The sequence below is a fragment of the Monodelphis domestica genome, chromosome 7 (genome assembly GCF_027887165.1).
Source record: "Monodelphis domestica isolate mMonDom1 chromosome 7, mMonDom1.pri, whole genome shotgun sequence".
NCBI lineage: Eukaryota > Metazoa > Chordata > Mammalia > Didelphimorphia > Didelphidae > Monodelphis > Monodelphis domestica.
This window is the reverse complement of record NC_077233.1, coordinates 20,437,899-20,460,700: the sequence shown is the minus strand read 5'-3', so window position 1 is coordinate 20,460,700 and position 22,802 is coordinate 20,437,899. Positions and strand designations below refer to the sequence as shown.

The 22,802-nt window shown below is 39.7% G+C and overlaps 1 protein-coding gene and 1 pseudogene across 3 annotated transcripts in view; both read left to right on the top strand.

Moving 5' to 3' along the window:
* The window catches only part of FHIT (fragile histidine triad diadenosine triphosphatase), a 1,742,917-nt gene extending 1,726,076 nt beyond the window's left edge, over positions 1–16,841 (top strand). For all 3 annotated transcript variants that reach the window (XM_056805423.1, XM_001370436.4, XM_056805425.1), the window contains one exon: positions 16,536–16,841. The gene's annotated coding sequence lies outside the window, so the exon portion shown is untranslated. The remainder of the gene's footprint in view (positions 1–16,535) is intronic.
* A 2,751-nt stretch (positions 16,842–19,592) lies between these two features.
* Positions 19,593–22,557, top strand: LOC100617449 (forkhead box protein M1-like; annotated as a pseudogene).
* The last annotated feature ends 245 nt before the right edge of the window (positions 22,558–22,802 follow it).

Sequence of the window (22,802 nt, the reverse complement as noted above, 5' to 3'; positions counted from 1 at the left end):
CCATATCACTGAAATTCTCCCTGTAGTTCATGTTTACCTATCTGTGTTATTTACTTCCCCAGTAGAATACAAGCTACTTGAAGGCAGGAAATGCTTTGTTTTTGTCTTTGTGTCTCAAGTGCCTAGCAGAATGTCCTGACAATATTGGGCACTTATTAAATTTCTCCTATCATTAGTTTAGTTTATGACCATTGATGAGTTACCAGTACTAAAAATCTCCTTGCCTCTATTTCTTTTCCAATGAAATTGTTTCACTTGTTTCAGCCATGTCTAACTCTTTATGGCCCCATTTAAAGTTTTCTTGGCGAGGATACTAGAATCCTTTGCCATCTCCTTCTCTAGCTATTCTACTGATGAGGAAAAGGGCAAATGGTGTTAAGTGGCTTGCCTGGGGTCACACAGCTGGTAAATGCCTGAAGCCAAATTTGAGTTGAGAAGGAGTGTTCCTGATTTTGGACCCTTGTGCTCTATCCTCTGAGCCACTTAGCTACCCTCTCCTATGAAGTGTGGATGACAAAATCCCTGTCTCCTCTATTTCCTATGGATGTGGTAGGGGCCAGATGAGATAAGGGAAGCAGAATAAAGTACTTTGAAATATAAAAATGTTATACCAATGTTAGGCATTAACATTATTTTCTCATTGGCTTCCATTATGATTGCAGAGATATTTTCCCTTGAGGAGAATAAAATGACCCCAGCACATAATAAAAAGCTTCTTAAGAACACTAACATCACTTCAGGGAGCAGGATGCACTTGTTAAGGTACCATCAATGAATTGAATTCTCCTTTAGCATCCCTGAAAGAGGAGTTTGTCAAGTGGGGCAGTCAGCCAATTCTCATCATCTACAGTATGCTCCCAAGCTCCTTTATCTATACAGCCACGTAGACCATAGGAACATTCCAAGTGGTCCGACATGCTCCTTTGGACCACCCCAAGGAAAGACCAGCTTGCCAATTTGCAGTAAGGTGTTTTAGCTTCTCCCTCTCTGAAAGACATTCTGTTCCAGCATTTGTTTAATTCTTTGCTTTCTTATAGGAAGACAATGAGATTTTTTACTTTCCCAAATATAATACTAAAACTAGAGTTTTGTTGCTGAAAAAAATATATAAAGATAGATAGAGAGAGAGAGAGAGAGAGAGAGAGAGAGAGAGAGAGAGAGAGAGAGAGAGAGAGAGATTTGTTGTTTAGTCATTTTTTTAGTCATGTCCTACTCTTTGTAACCCCATTTGGGATTTTTCTTTTCTTTAAAAAAACTTTCTTTTATATTATCATGCAAAGTACATTTCCATATTGGTCACTGTTGTAAGAGCACACTCATACATAACCAAAACCCCAAAATAAAACTGTAAATACACTTAGGTGAAAGTTAGTATACTTTGAACCTCATCCATCTGACTCCAACAGTTCTTTCTCTGGAGATGTATAGCATTCACTGTCATAAATCTTTCAGGATTGTTCCAAATCATCGTATTGTTGAAAATAGCCAAATTTTTACAGTTGATCATCATACAATATTGCTGTTACTTTGTACAATGTTCTCCTAGTTCTTCTTATTCCACTCTGCATCATTTCATGCAGATCTTTCCAGTTTTTTTTTCTGAAATCATCCCACTTATCATTTCTTATAGCACAATAGTATTTCATCACCAACATGTACCACAGTTTGTTTAGCCATTCCCCAATTGATGGACATCTCATTTGGGGTTTTCTTGATAAAAGCACTCATTTTACAGACAAGAAACTAAAGCAAACAGGGTTAAGTGACCTGCCCAGGTCACATTGCTAGTAAGTGTCTCAGGCTGGATTTGATCTTATGAAGAGGAGTCTTTCTGACTCCAGGTCCAGGACTCTATCCATTGTGCTACCTAGCTGTCTCTTATATATACACCCATACATAAATATGTGACTATACACATATTAATATATGCACATATATGTGTGTAGTTAATACATAGATCTGTTATAGTGGGGAGACAAGAAATGTATAAGGAGGATATCTGAGAATAATTACCTTTCCTTCACTTACCTTCTGTTTTGACTCAAATTAATTTACATGTTGTCAGGTAAGTTGTTGGGAATTGATATACTCACCTCAGATACTTACCTGAGTCAGGGATCAATAATGTATGGACATAGTTGATTGGTTGTTGCCATGGAAGTTGCCAGTTGCCACTGGAAGAGGACAAAATGGCAGCACTATTTTGGGGGCAATATAGAGGGTGTCTGACTGTGGCTGATGAGATGAGTATGAACTCAGAAGACTCTCCCACAGGTTGGGCACAAATATCCTCTATCAACATTTGGGATGAATATATTCCTAAATTTGTGCATCTCATGTTTCTTTTGAGCTAGAGTAATTCTGATTTGCTCATAGAGCACAGTGCCATCTTTGATGCAGGTACACTATGCTGGTCCTGTGCCAGTGTCTGAGTTCAGTTTCTTTTTTTCCCACTTTTTATTGTCATGCAAAACCCACTTCCATGTTGGTCATTGTTTTAAGAGCACACTCATACTTAACCAAAGCCCTCAAATAAAACCAAAGATACACTGATATGAAAGACGACTCCAACACTTCATTGCTGTGACCCTGGGCAAATCACTTAACCACTCTCTGCCTTAGTTTTTTCAGCTGTAAAATGGAGATTATAATAATAATAACCTCACTTTTTACAAATATCAAATAAGGTAATATTTACAAAGTACTTAGCACAATAACGGCCACATAGTTGGCTTTATAAAAGCTTGTTCTCTACTCCATCTCCTTTCTTCCTTAAGTTGGACAAAATCGACCTGGATTTTATAATATGAATATGGAATGGCGAAAAGGTATTAGGGAGCTATGAGTCTGCCTTTAGGGTGTTAGAGAGTTTCCCAATCTCCACACCCTGACAGATTGACTTTGCTATTGACCTTGAAGAATTGAAGCTCAAGGAATTGAAAACAGAGAGAACTGCTCAGCAGAAACTACTGAGTCCATCAAAGTGACAGAGACAGTGGAGAGGAGAGAAGCACAAGAGAGAACAAAAGGGAGGGAGGCAGGAGAATGCTACTTCTAGAAGGGGAGCCCAGAAAACTCGTGACCATGTGTCATAAGAGAGGAGCAATGCCATCACCAGCCCTGCAGTATCAGGGATAGGAGAAGCCTTTTCATCTGGTCATTCTACAATACCAAAGACATTCCCTCTGTGTGTCCCATGTTTTTCCTCGTGCATGCCTATTTCTTCCCCTAAAAGCATAACCAGTTATGTCAGAGTGGGCTCTCCCTTGTAAGAAAGAATAACAAAAGATTTTTAGAAAAAAAAAACAGTTCAAGAAAGCTAGCCAATGACTCTATGTGCCAATTGCCTCCATCTTCTCTGCCAAGGAAGAAAGGAATAGCATATTCTCATCTCCTTTTCAGGGATACATTTAGTTATGATTATAGCACCCCATTCAATTGGGATTTTTTGTTCTTTCAATTGATATTATTGTTGCCCTTATGTATTGTTTTCTCAATTCTGCTTACTTCACTTTGAATTGGTATCACAAAAGTCTCCCCATGTTTTTCTTTATTCCTTACATTCATTATTTCTTATGGCACGATATTATTCCATCACACTAATTTATCACAATTTTTTTATTCATTCTCCAATTGATGGACATGTTTCTCTGTCTCTAGCTATCACAAGAAGTATTACTCTGAGTATTTTGATGCACAGGGGATTTTTTTTTTTGCTTCCTTTGACCTCTATGGAATGTGTATGCCTAGCAGTGAGATTTCTAGCTCCAAAAATCATGGAGACTTTAGTCCTTCCTCTTTTATCTTTCACACTTAGGCATTAAAAAAGAGAGAGAATTTGATGATTAAGAAATTTAGCAACAAAATGATTATATTTCCTTCCCTTTTATCATTAACTATTTTTATTCTATTTTATAATTTTTATCTCTTTTGGTTGTTATTATTGTGAAAGATTTCATTGATTCCATTTAGCTTTTCTCCCTCAGCTTCAAGGAAATCATGGTATATCATTATCAACGTCTTATGCCTGCTGCAAATCAGTGTTCGACAACGTTTGTCACTGGGATCCTAGAGAGAATAGGCAAAGGGCTTCCATGGTGTTTCCAAAGGATGAAGCTATCACTTTATGTCACACAAATCCAGCCATTATTGTCCCACTGACCAAAGTATATTATGTTCAGGAAGCTATTATGGAGAAGCTCATTATATCACAGATTCAGTGTTTTTTGAAGCTTGTCTAGTCCCACAATTTCAAAGTGAGGGAATTCTTAGTATAGAAATTCCTTTCACTAAATCAGACCAGTCACATTTGTAGCTGGAACAGAGAGAGGGCAAGTGACTTGCCCACAAACACAATATTCATCAAATGCAGCACCTGAATCTGGATCTTCTTGACTTCAAAGGTGGCCTTCTGTCTCCCACATCACAGTGCATATCATCACCAGGAACTGGCAATATTGGGAAGCCAATCATGCCTCTACTAAACATGGTGATATACCTAAACCATCCTTTCTCTGAAGCATAGCATTAATGTATATCTTATCCCATTTCCTCTGTATTATAATGATATTTCAAATAGAACAGGACATTTTATTTTTTTATTTGAAAATTTTTATTTAATTAATTTAGAATATTTTTCCATGGTTACATGATTCATGCTCTTTTCCTTCCCCCTCCTGTAGCCAATGCACAATTCCTCTGGGTTTTACATGTGTCATTGATCAAGACCTATTTCCATATTATTGATATTTGCACCAGGGTGATCACTTAGTGTCTACATCCCCATTAATATCTCCATCGACCCATGTGATCAAGCAGTTGTTTTTCTTCCGTGTTTCTGCTCCCCCAGTTCTTTCTCTGGATGTGGAGAGCATCTTTCTCATAAATACCTCCGAATTGTCCTGGATTATTAGAGCAGGACACTTTAAAGAACAAAGTCATGTATGTTTCAAATGGAAAAATATCTGCTATCTCCAAGGCAGCAGGAGAGCACTTGGACTGTCCACTGGACTTTTACTGTATGACTGACCCAAATCCAGCCTCAGACCCTCGCTAGCAGTGTTACCCTGGGCAAGCAAGTGAACCTCTGTGCCTCAGTTTCCTCATCTGTAAAATGGGGATAATAATAGCACCTACAGGCTGGCATTTTTATGAGGATATTTTTATTGCACTCTGCAAACCTTAAATGTCAGTTATCACCATTACTCTTATTACGATTACTCGCATTCCAAACAGACATGTGCACATCTTATTTACTGCCGATGCCCCCACCAATATGGAATCAGGATTCCTATAGAAATGCATTTTTCATTCTTCAAATATTTTCAGCACCATCACATACCATTTCCATTTTAAGGACTGAGTTCCTTGCCTTTGTATCCCCAGCCCCTCGCCTAGTCCCTGATATAAAATAGGTGCTTGGTCAATCCTTACTGACAGAAACTTCTTTCCACTGTGTTTTCTTCCTGGCCCATCTGCCTGGGGGGCAAGGATGTAACATTCTGCATTTCCCTTTGACTTTCCAGGCAGTCCCAGTTATCTCTTGTTGGCCATTCAAGCCAGCCTCCTCCTGGAAAATTGGATTAGCTCATGATAGATCATGGCTGTCTTTTGATGTCCGTTTTGCAGAACTCAGAGCCTGCAGCTTTGGTGAAAAGCACTGTTTTCGATGATGGGCTTTTAACTATTCATATTTATTGCGCTTTCAGACCACAGTTTGGACAGAAGGGTAACTGGCTATTTTGGCACCTAGAACAGGTTTCACAAGACCTTTCATGGGACAAACAGCTCAAATCAGTACTCAGGTTGACCTTTTTTTTTTTTTAATGACAAATTCAACTAGAGCAGTGGAATTAGGAGCCTATGATGGCCAGAAATCCCAGGATTGCTTGAAATCAATATTGGGGCACTTATTATCCTGAAGATCATAGACAATAAATACTTGATGATTGATCGGGGAGAACGCCATCTGGCAACGTACTATTTTACCTAATTATTATTGCTAATTAGATGCTAAGCACATTTACTTCTATGCTGTTCAAAGTGTGAAAACCATCAGTGCCCGATAATTTTTAATATCCTATACAAAGCCCCACTTGCCAAGACCTAGTTATGCGTCTAATCTGGAAATGAACACATATCCACTCTGGGCCAGAGTCAATGGACCTTTTCTCAATTCAAAGAACAGGACCACCCACTCTCATACCATCAAAAAGGGACATAGAAGTTCGGAAACTCATTAGACCTTCCAATATGCTGAACCTCAGGCAGCTCACAATGCAACTGTTCTGGAGAATTTGCATCTAATCCTTCAGCAAATATGCATTGTATCCAGCTCTAGAGTCCCCCACACTCCAGACATAAGTGCCATTAATTAAATAATGCACTCAGCACTCTTTGGGAACCATTAATTATAGAAGGTAGCTGCCTCCGAGGCGGATTCCCGGGCTCCACTTTAACAGGAGTGCAATAACTTAGCGCCAAAGGAAATATTTGAAGAAGGTCACCTTCCAAGCTATCGGAAGCCGTGGCTGTCAAAGAAAGTAAATGACAAACCTCCTGATCCGAGCCTGCCTTTTAACATCACTTGAAATGGTGTGGCGGGCTGAAAAGGTAGCCGGAGAGAGAGCAATGTTTCAGCCTGAAGAGTTACTTTCTTCTCAACATTCGCTTCTTGCAAGTAAGAAGAAATGAACAGAGAGGAATCCTTCTTTTTCTTTTTTTTTCCTTTTTTTTCATTTCGACTGAATACCAGGGAAAGGTAATAATGGCAGAAGATTTAGGGACAAACAAAAGCCTCCTGTTGCTGGCTTGGACCAAGGTTGGAAGTCAATCTATTTGCTAGAAAGGGCAACCTGGACTTGGGAATATCCCACCTCTCCTTTGGAAGATGAGGGAAACAGCAGGATGAGATGAGAGTAATCATGTCGTTCCCCCACCCATAATACACAGGCTTCTCTTTTCAGATAGCACTCACCTTACTCCCAGGGATTAGGTGTCTTCAGGGCACTATAGGCTAGAGAAGTAGTTGAGACCTTGGTCAGAGCCTTTTGGAAGCTATGCCACGCCATGGATTTCTCATCCTCACCTTGATGGTTTATTAATCCCTCATAGGATGGAACTGACTATGGTCAAGCTAGTGAATAACTTGGAAACCAAAACATCTGCCTAATGAGCCCAGACACCAGCCCTGGCATGGGATCATGATTCTGAGCTGCCCTCCCACCCCAACCACATGTTTCGCAGTATGGCTCTCAGATCCCTCATGGAGGCCAGTATAATGAACTGGGAAATGGACCGTTCTAATTGGAAGCAAACACTTTCTCCTCATCCCAGGAAGGCCTCTGTTATTAATTAGCGTGCTCAGATTGCCACTTAGGAGTTATTTAGAGTTGGCAGACTAACAGAGAACTTACTACCTCATCCTTGTTTTCATTCTCTGGCTACTTGATTTCTGATTACACCACTTACTGTTCCTCCTGTTATATTTTGTGCGAGATGCATAAAGAGGAAAAGAGAGGGAGAGAATCAGACAGACAGACAGAAAGATGCATCTCTGAATCTTTCTATTTTTATGAGGACCTCACCTTCAGCTGGTTATTGTTTTGCATTCTGATTCTAAAACAGTTTATTTTTAAAAGACTGACAAGCAAGAGCTATCAATTTCTGCCCTTGGAAAATGGCTAATGTTCCTTGTGTACAAAGAATGACTTTCTGCCTCAGTTCCTACCTCTTCCATTGTTCTTAAAGCAAAGGAAGAAAAGTTGAAGAATTGCTTTAAAAAACTCATCTTTGGATGGGATTTCCACACATTAGCAATTACTGTTAAGTGTATTTTTTAAAAGAATGTGAGCAGTCCATCTTAGTGAAATGTTCATTATCTTAATTTTCTAAAAACTGATAAATCAGTATTCATCATTATGGAAACTATTGACATCCTGTCTTGCTTTGCCAGGTCAAATGAGCATCCATTCTATCCAATTCTGGTTAATAAATGCTAAAGACACCAACCCTCTTTTTATTGAAATTATAAATGTCTTCCTTGATTTTTCTTCCTTTCTTTCTTTGCTTCTTTGTTTCTTTCTTCTTTCTCTTTCTCTCTCTCTCTCTCTCTTCTCTCTCTCTCTCTTTCTTGAGCTAATTCTTTTTGAAACATGTTTAATGTTTCAATTTTCATGTAGTTTTCTGTAGCATACCTTGAAACAATTTTCCTGTTGAAAGAACAAAGTCCTCCTCATCTTCATAGAATGACTGAATTGAAACAAAGGACTGTTTTGTCTATAGTAGTATACTTCTATTTTTGTTATGTGGCTGGAAACCATAGACCACTATAATCCTTGAAGAACTGAAATGAATCTTCCAAAGGACAGGGGAAATGAAGACACATTATAGGGATTGAACAACATGTAGTGTATGACAAATGGAGAATTATTTAGGAATAAGAGGAAGGATGCCATCAAAGGAATGTAGAATAAAAAAAGAAGATAGGCTGGATATATGCTAGGTTCATGGGATAACCATTGGGAAGCCTAATCTTGCCTGCTGGATGAGTCATGGCTGACTCTTCATGGTCCCATTTGGAGTTTTCTTAGCAGAGATAATGGAATGCTTTGCCATTTTCTTCTCTAGCTCATTTTACAGATGAGGAAACTGGGGCCAACAGGGTTAAGTGACTTGCCCAAGACCAACCAGTTTGTAAGTATCTGAGGCTGGATTTGAACTCAGGAAGATAAGTCTTCCTAACTCCAGGCTTGACACTCTATCCATGGTGCCACCTAATTGTTTCCATACCCAATGATCTTTCCACTACAGTACCCAGTTTTGTTTTTTGAAAAATGTGACTTTCTACAAGAAATGGAACAGTGAGGTTGTACCAGCCACAATTTCCTTGAATAGTGAGGCTGTGTTGAGTGTCAGCAGCCCTGCTTATATAATGAATTATACCTACACCTATCCTCATAGTGCAACCATAAAATCTTAAATCAGAAAAAAAAAACTGCACCATTTTTCTTTGGCTCTTCAGTTGTGCTATCTCCCCATGATTTATCTCATACTCATAACAAGACAATGACGATGGTTGGCAGCTTCCTTTAAGGTCCATCTAGCAAAGGCATTTCTCCCTTCCCAACATCGTGCTGATGCTATAGTATAAAACTCTTAGATACTGTTTTCACCACTAATTGTTGCTATCACTAGCCACAAATCTATACCATAATTAGCCCATTAAGAAATAAGGAATCTCAAATCCAACACAAGTTATGACATTTCTAGAAATAGTTATGAAAAGAATGATGGTCAGAATTGATAGAAGTTGTGGAATTTCCATTCAGAGTTTGAGATTCCCAAGTGCTCCCCTCTGATGCAATGTCATTGCACATCTCATTTTACCCTGGGGCTCAATTTTAAAATAGATGAAGATATGAGAGCAGTAAGGATTTTAACAAACAGAAATGGAGTAGATTTCAGGTACTGGAGATAGAAAGTCAAGTTTAGGGAAGATCTAATAGCCCACTTTGGCTGGAGTGTGGAGAGCATAGAGGGAAATTTCACAATCTAAGGCTGACAAGGTAAAATGGAGCCAAACTATGGATGTCTTTACATGGGAGGTGAAGGAGTTTATAGCCTTTCTTAAAGAAAATAAGTAGCCACTACAGATTTTTGAGCAGAAAAGCCTGCTGTGTGTCTCTTAAAGTGTTCATTTTGGCAGCTGTGTAGAGGGTGGATTAGAGAAAAACAAAATTCAATCTAGCAGAATGTGGTATCAAATATCTAGAAATCATTGAAACCCTGATTGCTGGGTAAAAATGTGAGCAGCTGTTATTAGCCATCTCTCTCCTCTTGTTTTGAATGCCTATAGAACCAGTAATTTTGAAACCATCTAGTTGGTCCTTAGTTCTCTCTCTTAAAAATATATTTTTGTTTTTCACTCAGACAAGGTTTCATTTATGCTGATACACTCTCTGCTGATGGACACCAGCCACCGATCTGTCAGGGCAGAGAGGTTGAGTGACTTACCTTTAGTGACATTACAGTATCTATCAAAGATAAGCCTTGAAATTGGGTCTTCTTGTGTCCAAGGCTAGTCTATCTGCTGTACCATGATGGCATCATGTGACACTGGAGAAAGTGACTTTGAAGTCAGAGAACCTGACTTCAAATCCCAATCAGGTTTTTACTGTCTGTGTGGCCAAGTCATTCAGGACACTTACTGGTTCCTTATTCTTGTTTTTTTTTCAGTCTCTAAAATAAAAGTGCTGTGGTTCTTTTCTCCTATAAATCTACAGTGCTATAATTTTTCTGATACATTTTGTATATATGTATGTATGTATGTATGTATGCTATCTCCACAACACAATACATTTCTTTACCTTTTTGGAACCTCCCACAATCTTAGACGTGGTGGGTCCTCCATAAATATTTGAGGGCTGTCTGGTTCTATTGTTCTTCTGTGAGGTTAATGGATGATTCATAGTGTGTCTCTTTACTCTGTATCAAGCAGCTATGTGGCACAGTGGATAGAATGTTGGGTCTGGAGTCAGGAAGACTCATCTTTATGATTTCAAATCCAACCTCAGACACTTAACAAGCTGTGTGACCCTGGGCAAGTCACTGAATGCTATTTGCCTCAGTTTCCTCAGCTGTAAAATGAGTTAGAGAAGGACATGGCAATCCCCTCTAATGTCTTTGCTATGAAAACCACAGATGGGGTGATTAAGAGTCAGATTCACCTGAAAAGTGACAGAATAACAGCAACATGGTGTTTTGGAAAACCAAATCCAATGGCAAAACAGGAGTCAGTGAATATTTATAGGGAGCTTTAGCCATACAACTACAACTGCCTTTTGGATATTTTAAATTAGATGGGCAATATTATTTCTAGGATTCATTATCAGTTGCCCTGTTTGGCTTTTAAAGGACTTCACAGCCTGACCTCACCCCTATTTCTGGATTTTAATATTTCATTGTCCTTTCTATACTCTAAGGTCTAGCCAGATAGATCTTGCTATTCTTCACATATGACACCCCATCTACCATCTCCATGCCTTTGAAATGCCACTCCCTTACACCTGGCATGGATTCTGCTCTCACTTCTACCTCTTTGAATAGCTTAGAATAACTCGAGAGTCTCAGTTACTCCGAAATGTGCCAAAGCTTTCCTGATGCCCTTCCCTCAGCTTCTATTGCCCTCTCTCACCAACAATAGTTTGTTTACAGATGCTTCTCCATGTGGGGATGGTCTCCCTCCATAAATAGAAGCTCCTCGAGGACAGGGAATGTTTTATATAGACATTTTTTGTTCTTTCTCTAACACCTATCATATTCCTGATAAGCAGTAAATCCTTAATGTATACTTGGCCATTTGTTCTAAAGTTTGGCTTGACTTTTGCTTAAATTGAGGTAGCTTTAATTTAACTCAACTAGCTGGGCATTCATTCACTGGATAAATACTTTGGCTACCCTGCCAGCTAGTGAGGATTTATTAACCACTTACTCTGGGCTCTGCACCTTGCTAAGCAATGGGCATATAGAAGCAAAAATAGTACCCTGTCTTTAAGGAGCTCACATTCTAATAGAGGAGACTTCATGCAAATAACGATACACCTAAAATCAGTGGCTACAGAGGTAAAAGATTGGGTCCTGAATCCAAAACTTTAGTTGGCTAATTGACATAGATGGGACAATAATGGGTAGAAGAACAATATGTGAGGCTCTGGGCAGGACACAGAGATAATTAAAAAAGTGGAACTGGGAAGATTAAAGTTTAGAATAAATGCACTGCCAGGAAGGCAGAGACACAAAGGCAGCAATTGATTGTCAAAAACACCAAATGTTAGGTTTTGTTTGTCGTGGAGGGAGGTGAGGAAAGGAAGGAGGGAGAAGAAGAAATAGATGACATCAGGTTGGGGCACAATGTTAAAAGACCATAAGCAAAACAGAACAGAATTTCTTCTGGGACATAAATCTGCCTGAAAACAGACTTGGGACAGAGGCTGAGAAGATGATCATCCATTTTCCAGGCTGCACAGGGACCTCTAACTCAAAGTCAATAATTGTTCAAGGACAGGGGTGATAATAAATGATCAGGGAGTGACCTGCTTATAGAGTGAGTGGGACTCGAGAGTGGACTGGACGCTGATATCACTTGAAAAGGGGGCAATTTGGGGTCCCCTGCCCACTGGGTTCTTAGGTATACTGGGACCTAATTGTTCCTTCCTCTATGTGACAGATTTCTGGGGCAGATTTGAGGATGCAAAAGCCCCAGGTTCCTCTTGCCGGTTAAATGAAGAGTTGCTCAGAGATGCCCTACATTAATGTGTGTGTGTATGTGTGAGAATATATGTATACACCAATGCCAATAAACATTTATTAAGTACTTACCATGTTTCAGGAGCTTGGGGGGAATACAGTTAATAAAGAGAAATAGTTACTTCCCTTCAGTATCTTAAAGAGGGCAGGAAAGTGGGGATGGAATATGTGGGGTGAGTACCACAAGGTGTCTTGTTTCATGAGGTTGAAACCAGGCAGAGCAGCAGATGCAAAGTACAATGAGCTGAGTTCAGTTTCTGACCTCTCTAGAGGAATGCAGTAGGAAGAGTTGGCTTGCCTCCCTCCCAGTCCTCCAATTAGAGGAGAGGGAAACCTGAGGGAGGTGGTGTCAATCACTATTTGAATTAGCAGCATGATGTTAAGTTTAGAAGTGATGAGCATATCCTGGGAGGAGTATCTTGTTTTGTGGAGTTGAAATGAGGGAAAGCAGCAGATGTAAAGTGGGGAAGGGTAGAGAGAGAGAGACAGACAGACAGACAGAGAGACAGACAGACAGACAGACAGACAGAGACAGATAGACAGAGAGAGAGAAAGAGAGGGAGGGAGAGAGAGAAACAGAGAGGGGGGAAAGAGAGACAGACAGACAGAGAGAAAGAGAAAGAGAGGAAGAGAGAAGAAAGGAGAAAGAGAGAGAGAGAGGAAGGGAGGGAGGGAAGGAAGGACAGAGAGGAGAGAGAGGAAAGGAGGGAGAGATGTAGTACATGTGTATGAATATATACATATTTTATATGTACAATATAGTGTGTATATGTACTTATATGTATACACATGCATATGTATATACTTAGATGTATATATTTATTTTAAAACAATTTATTTTTTGAATTTTTATTTATTTTAATTTTGAACTTAAACATCAGATAAAATGGGCACTTTCAGATATATAGAACAGAAAAAAGAGAATTGTACATGAAACTCTGAATATCTGTTATGTAGAGCTTGTTTTTCTTTTTTAAGTACATAATAATTTCAAGCTGTCACTTTAAAAACTTTCCTGTGAGGAACGCTGGATTTCATGTCTATTCCCTTTTAGTGTTCTACATTCTGTGAAGGACAAAAGGAAATTCTAAAAGAATGTTTCTATCTGATTGACTTGGAATCAAAGGATGTCAGAATTGGAAGGGAACTGAGAGCCCATCTATTCCCATCCCTAATTTGATCAGTTTTGAAGTCTTACTGATTCTGTTACCACAACATCTCTTTCATTTTATCCCTTCTCTTCACTCACCTGACCTCCACCCTGGCTTGGTACCTCATCATTTCTTGCCTAGATTATTATAAAATGCTCATAGTTAGTCTTCCTGCTTCCCAATTCTTTCCTTTTCAATCTATCCTCTGCACAATTGCCAAATTGATATTCCTGAAATTTTTAAAAATTGTATGCTCATCTCTCCTATCTTGGATAAAAAGAAAACAAAAAATTAAAACAAAGCTTTAGTGGCTTCAAATTGCTTCTAAAATGAAATATAACATATTAAAAGACTAGCATGTGGTGTCTCCCCTGTTGTACTGTGTACCATTTCCTTTCAGATCTGTTCTCTTCCAGTTGAAATGGCTAACTAGTCAATCTCCATATATATCTTTCTAATTCTTGGCTCATTAAGACTTTCCAATGGGAATCTCCCTTTCTGGAAAGTACTTCCTTCTCACCTCATTCTCTCGGAATCTGTAACCTCCTTTAGGATTCAGCCTTTGGAGCTGTCTCCTTCCAGGTGATAGCTTTCCTGATTCCCCCAAGATTTCAGTCCTCCTCCAGTCAGTCAACAAGCGTTTACTATGTACTCAGTACATAGTAACTTAGTACTAAGAGCTTCTGCTAAAGCAGACACATGATCTCTTTTCCTCTGAATTATTTTGTGTGTATTTCATGAGAAGAAGCATGGTAGAGTAAACAGAGACCTGGCCTGGGAAGCAGGAATACCTGACCCTGACTTTAAGTCTCTTCTCTGACACTGACTGTCTGGTCCCAGGTAAGTCACTTAAACTCCAGTATCTTGGGAAATACTTGAAGACCCCAAGTTATACGATAGGAAATCTGGTAGTAGAGCCAAGAGGATCATCATTAGGAGTTCCTTACTCCAATAATATAATGGGTCCATGAATCAAGAACACCACTCAGTGTAATGAATTTGTATTTGCTTACCTGAATATATGTTCTATTCTCCTCACTGAAAAGCAAGGACTTTTTTTTTTCATTTTTATCTCAGTGGCTACCATAGTGCTTCAAGCATAGCAGATATTTTTTTATTTCACTGAGGACCCTATTTTGAGACCTTTACTCCCCACCCCACCCCCATTTAGTGCTTGCCTCTTTCCTGAAATTACTTGAATTCTACTTACCTACCCTTTTTGTAACCCTGAAAATATAAGCTTCCTGAGGTCAAGGACTTACTCTTTTTTAATGGTTGTTGAATGCCTAGTATATGAGCTAAATACTGTATATGGAGCAAATGTTAAAACAATATTTGTTGATCTGGGAAACTAAGGTCCAGGGAAATTATGGAATTTGCCAGAGGTCAGTAATGGGATTTAAAAGCACATCTGAGAACTCCAAGAAAGGGATTTTGTATACTTTTTTATATTTCCTAGAAGATTTGTTTCTTGGGAAAATCTTCATATAGTAGGAAAAAAATGTATCCTCAGGATCATAGATGAAGAGAGGATTGAATGGATTCTTTTTTGGAGATTTAGGATGGTATCTCTAGTAATTTCTTTGAGATTCTATTTTCCCAAACTTTCCAAGGGATCATGAATTCAATTACTGTTGATTTAAACCTACACAGACCCATTTAACTTGTATAATTTTCATGACCCAAAGCCTCTAGTCTACACCGTGAATGTTTTACCCCTTATTCTACCCACTCAAAGATCAGATATATTTTCCCTCCCTTCTTTTTCTCCTCTAGTCTATACTACTAATCTGTTATACCTTATTCTACCCTTCAAAGATAAATTTTCCCTCCCTTTTTTCTACTAAAGTTTTACAAATGGAAATTCCCTGAAGGCCTTAGGATAGTAATATAATACAAAAATCAGAACTGGGTTCAAATCTTAATGTTAGCATAAGATGCCTATGTGACTTTGACAAATCTCTTCACCCATTTTCATCTCAATTACTTCCTCTATAAAATAAGGAGTTCAGACTAGATGAGAGCACTCTAGAATTCAAAATGACTTGTAGACATCACCAAGTCCAATCCCTATCTGAAACATAAACTCCCTCTTTAACATAACATCCCCAACAAGAAGTCACCCTGCCTTCCCTGAAAGATAACCTTAAAGGGAGTCTGTTGTTACTGAACTCTTCTATTTGGTAAGAAACTTTCTTGGATTGAGCTACAATATGCCACTCCATAATTTGTACAATCTTCTCCCTTGTGCCCTTTACTTTAGTTAACTCTAAATCCTTCAATTAAGCTTCTTTTGCTTTTGTCCCCCAAAACTGACACCACCACCTTTGTAGAGAACAGGAAACTAGAAAAGTAAAAATTCATGGAACTGAGCACTGTTAAGCAACCAATGTGCAGCACTCTTAATTTTGATAAGGAAGAAAATGATACTTAGATTAAAGATATTGCCCAAAGTCACACAAGTGAGAAGGAGGGAAGCTGGCACACTAACCTGACCAACCACTAGGGAATAGATGATGTTGAATTATGGGAGGGCCAATCATCTGACAATTGTGAAACAGACGTGTAGTATTTGGTAGTGTGGAAGTTTCTTGAGGGTAGAGACCAGCTCATTTTTGCCTTTGCATCTCCAGGATCTGGCATATGGTAGATGCCTAATAAATGCTCACTTAATTGAGTTGGACTGCCAACAGAGGTGAATCAGAGCATCAGGCAAACTTTCCAGTACCTTCTATTTTGACTTATCTGTGTGTCTATCATTTGGCCATTCTGAGATTTGTAGGAAACAGATTTCTATTTCATTTTTTCAAAAACCCTTACCTTCTATCTTAGAATCAATACTGTGTATTGGTTCCAAGGTAGAAGAGTATTAAGGGATGGGCAATGGGGACCAAGTGACTTGTCCAGGGTCACCCAACTAGAAAATGTCTGAAGCCAGATTTGAACCTAGGACTTGCTATCTCCAGGTCTGTCTCTCTATCCACTCAGCCACTTACCTGCCTCCCTTCTATTTCATTTTATTGGCTCACTGCAGAATGATTTTAGTCCTCATTAAATGTCTACTTTTGTGTTCAACAGCTTCCAGAGAAGGAGACATCTTGGATAAATCTCGAGGCAAGAGAAGTGGATCTCGTACTCCAGGATGTCATCACATCAACCATGATGCTGGGCAGGATTGATTACCCCCTCCAAAGAATGCCACTTCCTCCTTGATGTCCCCTTTTCTTTCTCACAGGCCATTGTTGGGTGCATGTTTCCATCAGAATGACTGACAGGCCCCCTTTCCTACCTTGGCTTTTCTCCTGTTGCTTTCCCCCTGGCTTTGCCTTTTAGACTGGCAGCTGTCCTTGGTCCTGCCCGGAAATAAAGCATTGTGAAAACGTCTGTGATGTGGTGCTCTGTCAGAAAGCTCTTCTCCCTGGGTTACTTATTACTATCTGAAAGGTAACTAAAGAAGTCAATCTCTAGAAGCTATTGTATTCTTTGCAAAAAGCAGAGCTTTGTTACAGGCTAGATAAGATAAACCTGGAGAGGAGAGTCCCAGTTGGCTAGATGAGATACGGGAACAGGAAATGCACAGCCTTTCTTAAGATCCTGTATTCCTCTCCTGCTTTTAATGGGGCAATTCTGAGCTCAAGGATCGGAAGAGCACACAATTGTACAATAAGCTTGAGGCGATTAATGAATGCGGACTAACTGGGGGCAGCAGGGAAGAAGGAAAGTGCCCTTACCCCATCTCACACACCACATACAACTCTCATGTCCTTTGATGCCTGAACACACTCTATGCTCGCACCATAGGTGGAATGGTTAATGGCAAACTTCCTTAAGTAGGAAATATTGGCTCTAGAGTCAAAGGACCTAAAGTTCAGGTCCCCTTCTGACAGTGACTCCCTTTATTGACTGACTGACTAACCTTAGAAAAGCCTTTTTAACCCCTCGGTAAAATGAAAGAGTTGGACTGAATGGCCTTGGAGGTACCTTCTGCCTCGGAATCTATGATCCTATGATTTCTTTCTTCCAGTGTATTAAAAGGGACCTGAGAGAAGAGAGTTAAAAAAGAGATAAAACAAATAAATAGTATCACCATAATGAAATAAAAAACAAACCCTTACTTAAAAAAATAATTCTCTATCAAATAACTCTTCTGCACAGACTGATGTCACCAAATCACTCCTACCCCCTACCACACACACTGTGGTTTTATAGCCTCGTAAGATAATTTAGTCAGTATTTAAGAAGTAACTCTGCATAGAGCTCCGTCCTTGGATCTTCAGAAGACCTTCATAAACAGATACTGACTTGTTTTGTAATCATGGATAAGTGACTCAAATTATTGGTGCCCACATCTTTAACATGTATTATTAATAATTAATATTAATCAGAATTAATAATTATTAAATATTAATAATAAACTTGATGCGATCTATTTCAGAGGTAGGTACATATTGTATCTGTTCCCCTCTCCCCCCTCCATATAATGTCAATTCCTTAAGGGCAGGGGCTTTTTATTATTGTCTTCATATCTCAAGAAACCAGGGTAGTATTCTGCACATAGTGAGTTCCTTGATGAATTTTTAATTGAATGAAAGAGCATTTGATTCAGGTTAAGAATAACTAGGTTGACATCTTGCTCTTTCATTTGCTAACTGTATAATGTTAAACTGAGGATCATAGGTCTACAGGTGAAAGCCTCATTATAGGTTATCTAGTTCAATCAGATTTTATAAATGAGGAAAGTTACTAAGGTAATTTTGAGTGTCAGAGCTAGACTTTGAACCTGGGTTCCAGAGGGTGAACTAAAATATGTTGATTCCAAATCCAACAAGTCATCTTTCTAAATTTCATTTTTCTTCTCCATATAAACTTTTTAAAAAAATATTTTTTGTTACACTAAAATTCCCAGAAATTTCCCACCCTTTCTCTCCCCCCTGCACTAGAGAAAGCATCATTAAATATATGTATATATTTATACACACACACACACACGCACACACATATCACTTTATCCTGCTTGTTTCTATTTTTTCAGTTCTTTCTCTAGAGGTGGATGATTGGCTAAAATGAGAAAAGGGCAAAATGACAAGTGTTGAAGGGTACGTGGAAAGATAGAGACACCAATACACTGATGGTGGAACTGTGAACTGATTCAATTATTTTGGAAAGCAATCTGGAATTATGCACAAAGAATTATAAGAATGTGTATACCTTTTGATCCAGCTATTCCACTTTTGGTTTCATTTCATAAGGTGATGAGGAGGAGGGAAAGAACCTGTATGTTCTAAAATATTTATCACAACTCTTTTTGTGGTGGCAAAGAATTGGAAATTGAGGGGATACCTATCACCTAGGGAACGACTGAACCGACTGTGGTATATAATTGAGATAGAATACTATTGTGTTGTGAGAAATGATGAAGTGAATTAGTTACAAAAACATGAAAATAACTACATGAAATTATGAAAAGTGAGCAGAACCAAAGAACATTTCAGCAACAGAAATATTGTTTGAAGAATGACTTCAAAGGTCTTTACTCACCTCTATAAAAAGCTGAGGCTTTGGTCAGTTCCAGCTCTAACATTCTGTGAAAGCAAATCAGTGTAATATGACTGAGCTACCAAAATAATGTCAAAGTTAAAACTCTCCTGCTGAAAATTTTTCACTAGCTCCCTATTGCCACAGAGATAAGCCTCAGGGTCTCAGCCACCCCTGTCCTATAACACACAGAAATGACTTAGTTCATTACTTTCTGGTCTGAGAGATAACCTGTGGAAATAACAAAAGAGATTCAGGGAGACCAAGGGAATTGCTATGTGATTATACTAAAGCAAATTCACATAAATAAGGTGCCTACTCCACACATGTGGCTCAGGACTCACTTATAAATACTCTAATTCTAGCCCCCTTAGCCCTTCTTATTCTTTCCCTGGCTTGGGATTCCCCTTCCCTGTTCCCAATCCTTGTACCCCTCTATTTTCCTCTCTTTCCCACCACCACCAATGCAACCACTGGCTAAAGTATACCCTGGGGCAATGGTGAAGGCAGCCAATGACCACGGTGCTGAGGTTCTCTTCCTGTTTTCAATGAAGAGAGACTGCACAGATTCCCAGTGACTACTAACCCCACTGGCCCTTGATTCTCAGTAGGTGGAAACTCCCTCTTTATATTCATGATGCTACAGGTGAAGGAACAAAAGAGGAGCCCAAAGGGACTCCTAGTCAACAGAAATCTGGTCAACAGAAATCTGGTCCTCCAAGGAGATGGCAGAACCTGCAAGTTTCCAAAGGGCATGACAATCATTAGTCATCCCACCATGGCTAATACTCAAGGAGCAGCAGTTCCCTCCAAAGCAGATATCCAGAGCATCATTATAGCCCTGACAGCAAAGGGAAAGAGAATAGCCACAATGGGCCCAACAAATCCATCCTTATCAGCAGTGGGTGGGCTCCTGCCCAACTTCAACCCCAAAATCAAGGAGATGAAGTGGTCAAGAGGACAGAATTGGTAGCTGAGAGCATGGGACAAAAACCTACAACTAGAAACGTGACCTACCTAGACCACTTGGAGCCCATGCTGTAAGTGAGGCAACAGGCTACATTCTGAATGATAGCCTGACCAACAATCAGAGGTTAGGAAAAATAAGTTCTGATGGACTGGGTTTCTGAAACATCAAACAAGAGATAGAGGAGGAGAACTAGCATCTGGAGCAAAATAAAGTCAACATTGAAGACCCTCCAGTTGCATCAATATCCTGGCAGGATTCTGTATCTGAAAGTCCACCTTATTGCTACATGGCCAAGATCCAGTTTGTTATCAATAGTATTGAGTGGAAACACATGACCTTGAAAGATAGCTACATCTGGAAAGAGGATCACTTTCCCTACTTTAAATACATCACCAAACTAGACTGGAAGAATTGCATCCACCATTATCTTTCTTTACATGACATGTTCATTCAGGAGAAATCTGCCAGTGGCAAGATCTCCTTTTGGACCATTCATGCTAATGCCAATAGTGACACTAGACCAGGTATTTCAGCCAATAACCTGGGGTCTTCACTATCATCTGAGCACTTGGAATCACAACAGAAATGGCCCATCCTGGACCTCCACAGAAACCTGGACACAAAACCTGGGATGATGAAGCCACTACTCCTGACTGTCAACTTATATCTACTACCAATCTGGTTGCCATCAATCAATCATTGATGCTTCAGCCTTTAGTGAAGAAGCCATTTCCCTGGCTGCCTCTCTTGTGAGTTCGAAGCTTTTCCATCATAGTAAGTGGGTACACATTGCCCCCAAAGTGCTGCTGGCTGATGAGAGACTATCTCCCCTTTTCATTTCTGGATCACTGAAAGAGGAAGAAACCCTACCTGGGGAAGGACTATCTCCTTTGTTTCCAGATCAATCTTTCAAGCCCATGGAAGAACTATTCTAGTTCACAAGACCTATCAAAGCAGAGAGCCCACCACTGGAAAAGAAATGGCTCTCACTTTTTCCAGTGGTGGAAGAGAAAGTGGCAGGATCCTTTCCTTCTCCCTTCCCCAAGTCCCAACAAGACATCCACAAGGCTGACGTCCTCCACACCAGGTGTCTCTGATATGCTGGTGATTAGGTGGAGGGAAAGGAGGGAGATGAGCCAATTCAGAAAGAAACAGCACTTTATCCCACCTTGCTTGGAAGAGCCAGAACTATTGTTTCCAGAGGTCCCTGGACCCTCTAGACAAAACAGAAACTGCTTCTTCCTCCCAGAGATATCAGAGTCCAGCTCCCAAATCATCCATTCTCAGGAGGAAGGAGGTTCCTTTAAAACACCAAATTAAGAAGAGGTTATACAAGTACACATTTCCTCTATCCCCAGCAAAGCTGTCCTACCTACTTCAAATACAAGGAGACTTACACCCCCAAACAATCATATAGGCTGTGATTTCAGCCCAGTGTGTACTGCCCAGGGATCTTTCACCCTCCTCAGCATTTCCCCCCCAAGAATGTCCCTCTCTTTGAGTCATCCCAGGAGCTTCTTCATTCATCCAGTCACTTGACCTGGTCTCTGACCCTTTCAACACCTCACCCATCTCAGCTTGAAGCCCCCAAGGTCTCTAGGCCTTTTGTCAGCTGTTCACTGACTAAAGGCCTTGTTCTAGACACAATGAATAATGCTGCAGCAAGATTCTTTTGGATAACAGTTTTCCTGTTTGGAGCAGGATCCCTGGGCCCTGACAGTATTTGTTCGTCTTAATTTATCCCTGAATTTTGGTAGATCCCAACTTTCTCCACTAGTCCAGGTTTGACAAGTAGTTGGGTGGTCTGATGACATATGATGGCAGTGGAGCTGACAATAACTAGCAATCCTGCCTGTTTCTCTTAGCACTTCCTCCCAATTAGGTCTATGTAACCAGTCATGTCCTAGCTGTTTCCTGATCTAGCAGATCACAAGCTAGTCTGATGGCTGGTCATTGCTCATCCTCAAGAAATCTGGTCCCCAAGAAAAATCTGGCCTCTTCTCCTCATTTAACCTGACCTCCTCACCATGCACTAATGGGTAAGAAGCGTAGCACAAAGGCTAAAAACTGAAGGAGTTCCAAGCCTTATTTGGCTCCAGAAGCTTCTTTCTTCATGTTTCCCTACTTTCCTCTAAATTCCCCTTTGAGGCGAGGTGGTCACTGTAAATGTCATATATTCTCCCAGGTATGAAACTTTGGCTCATATGTTGATTATAAAAGCTGATACTGGATGCCCTCTATTTGTACTTCAGCTTTTGTAATCAACTCATCCCATAAGCCCAAGTTTCATCATTTATTTTAGTTCAGAATCGTACATTTTAAAAATTAATATAAAATACTCCAAGTGTTATATTTAATAAGATTTATTCATATTTATCTTGGAGCAGACGGAAAATAAAAGACTTGAGCCTCTTGCATGGAAAAAAAAGAGCAAGGGAGGAGTCATGAAAAACTTACATACATACATACATACAAACATAAAAGACACATGTAAACAGAAAGGGAAAAGGGAATTTTGGGATGATAGATGAATTCTGGGAGGTGAAGTCCAAAGGGTACAAAATTTCCACATATACAGAACCTTAGATACACAGTTATAACCACTAACTCAATAAAGGCCAGGGTGGAGATACTGGATTTTGTAAAGTAAAAAAAAATTAAAAAATAAATACTTTAAGTTTATGTCAAATGGCTCCTCATTGCCACCCACTACAAAATTGCCCTTCCTCTAGAATTCAGCTCCTCTTCTACCGGTCGCTAGTTAACTCTTCTTATTCTAGGTAAGAGAGAGGGAGAGGGAGAGGGAGAGGGAGAGGGAGAGGGAGAGGGAGAGGGAGAGG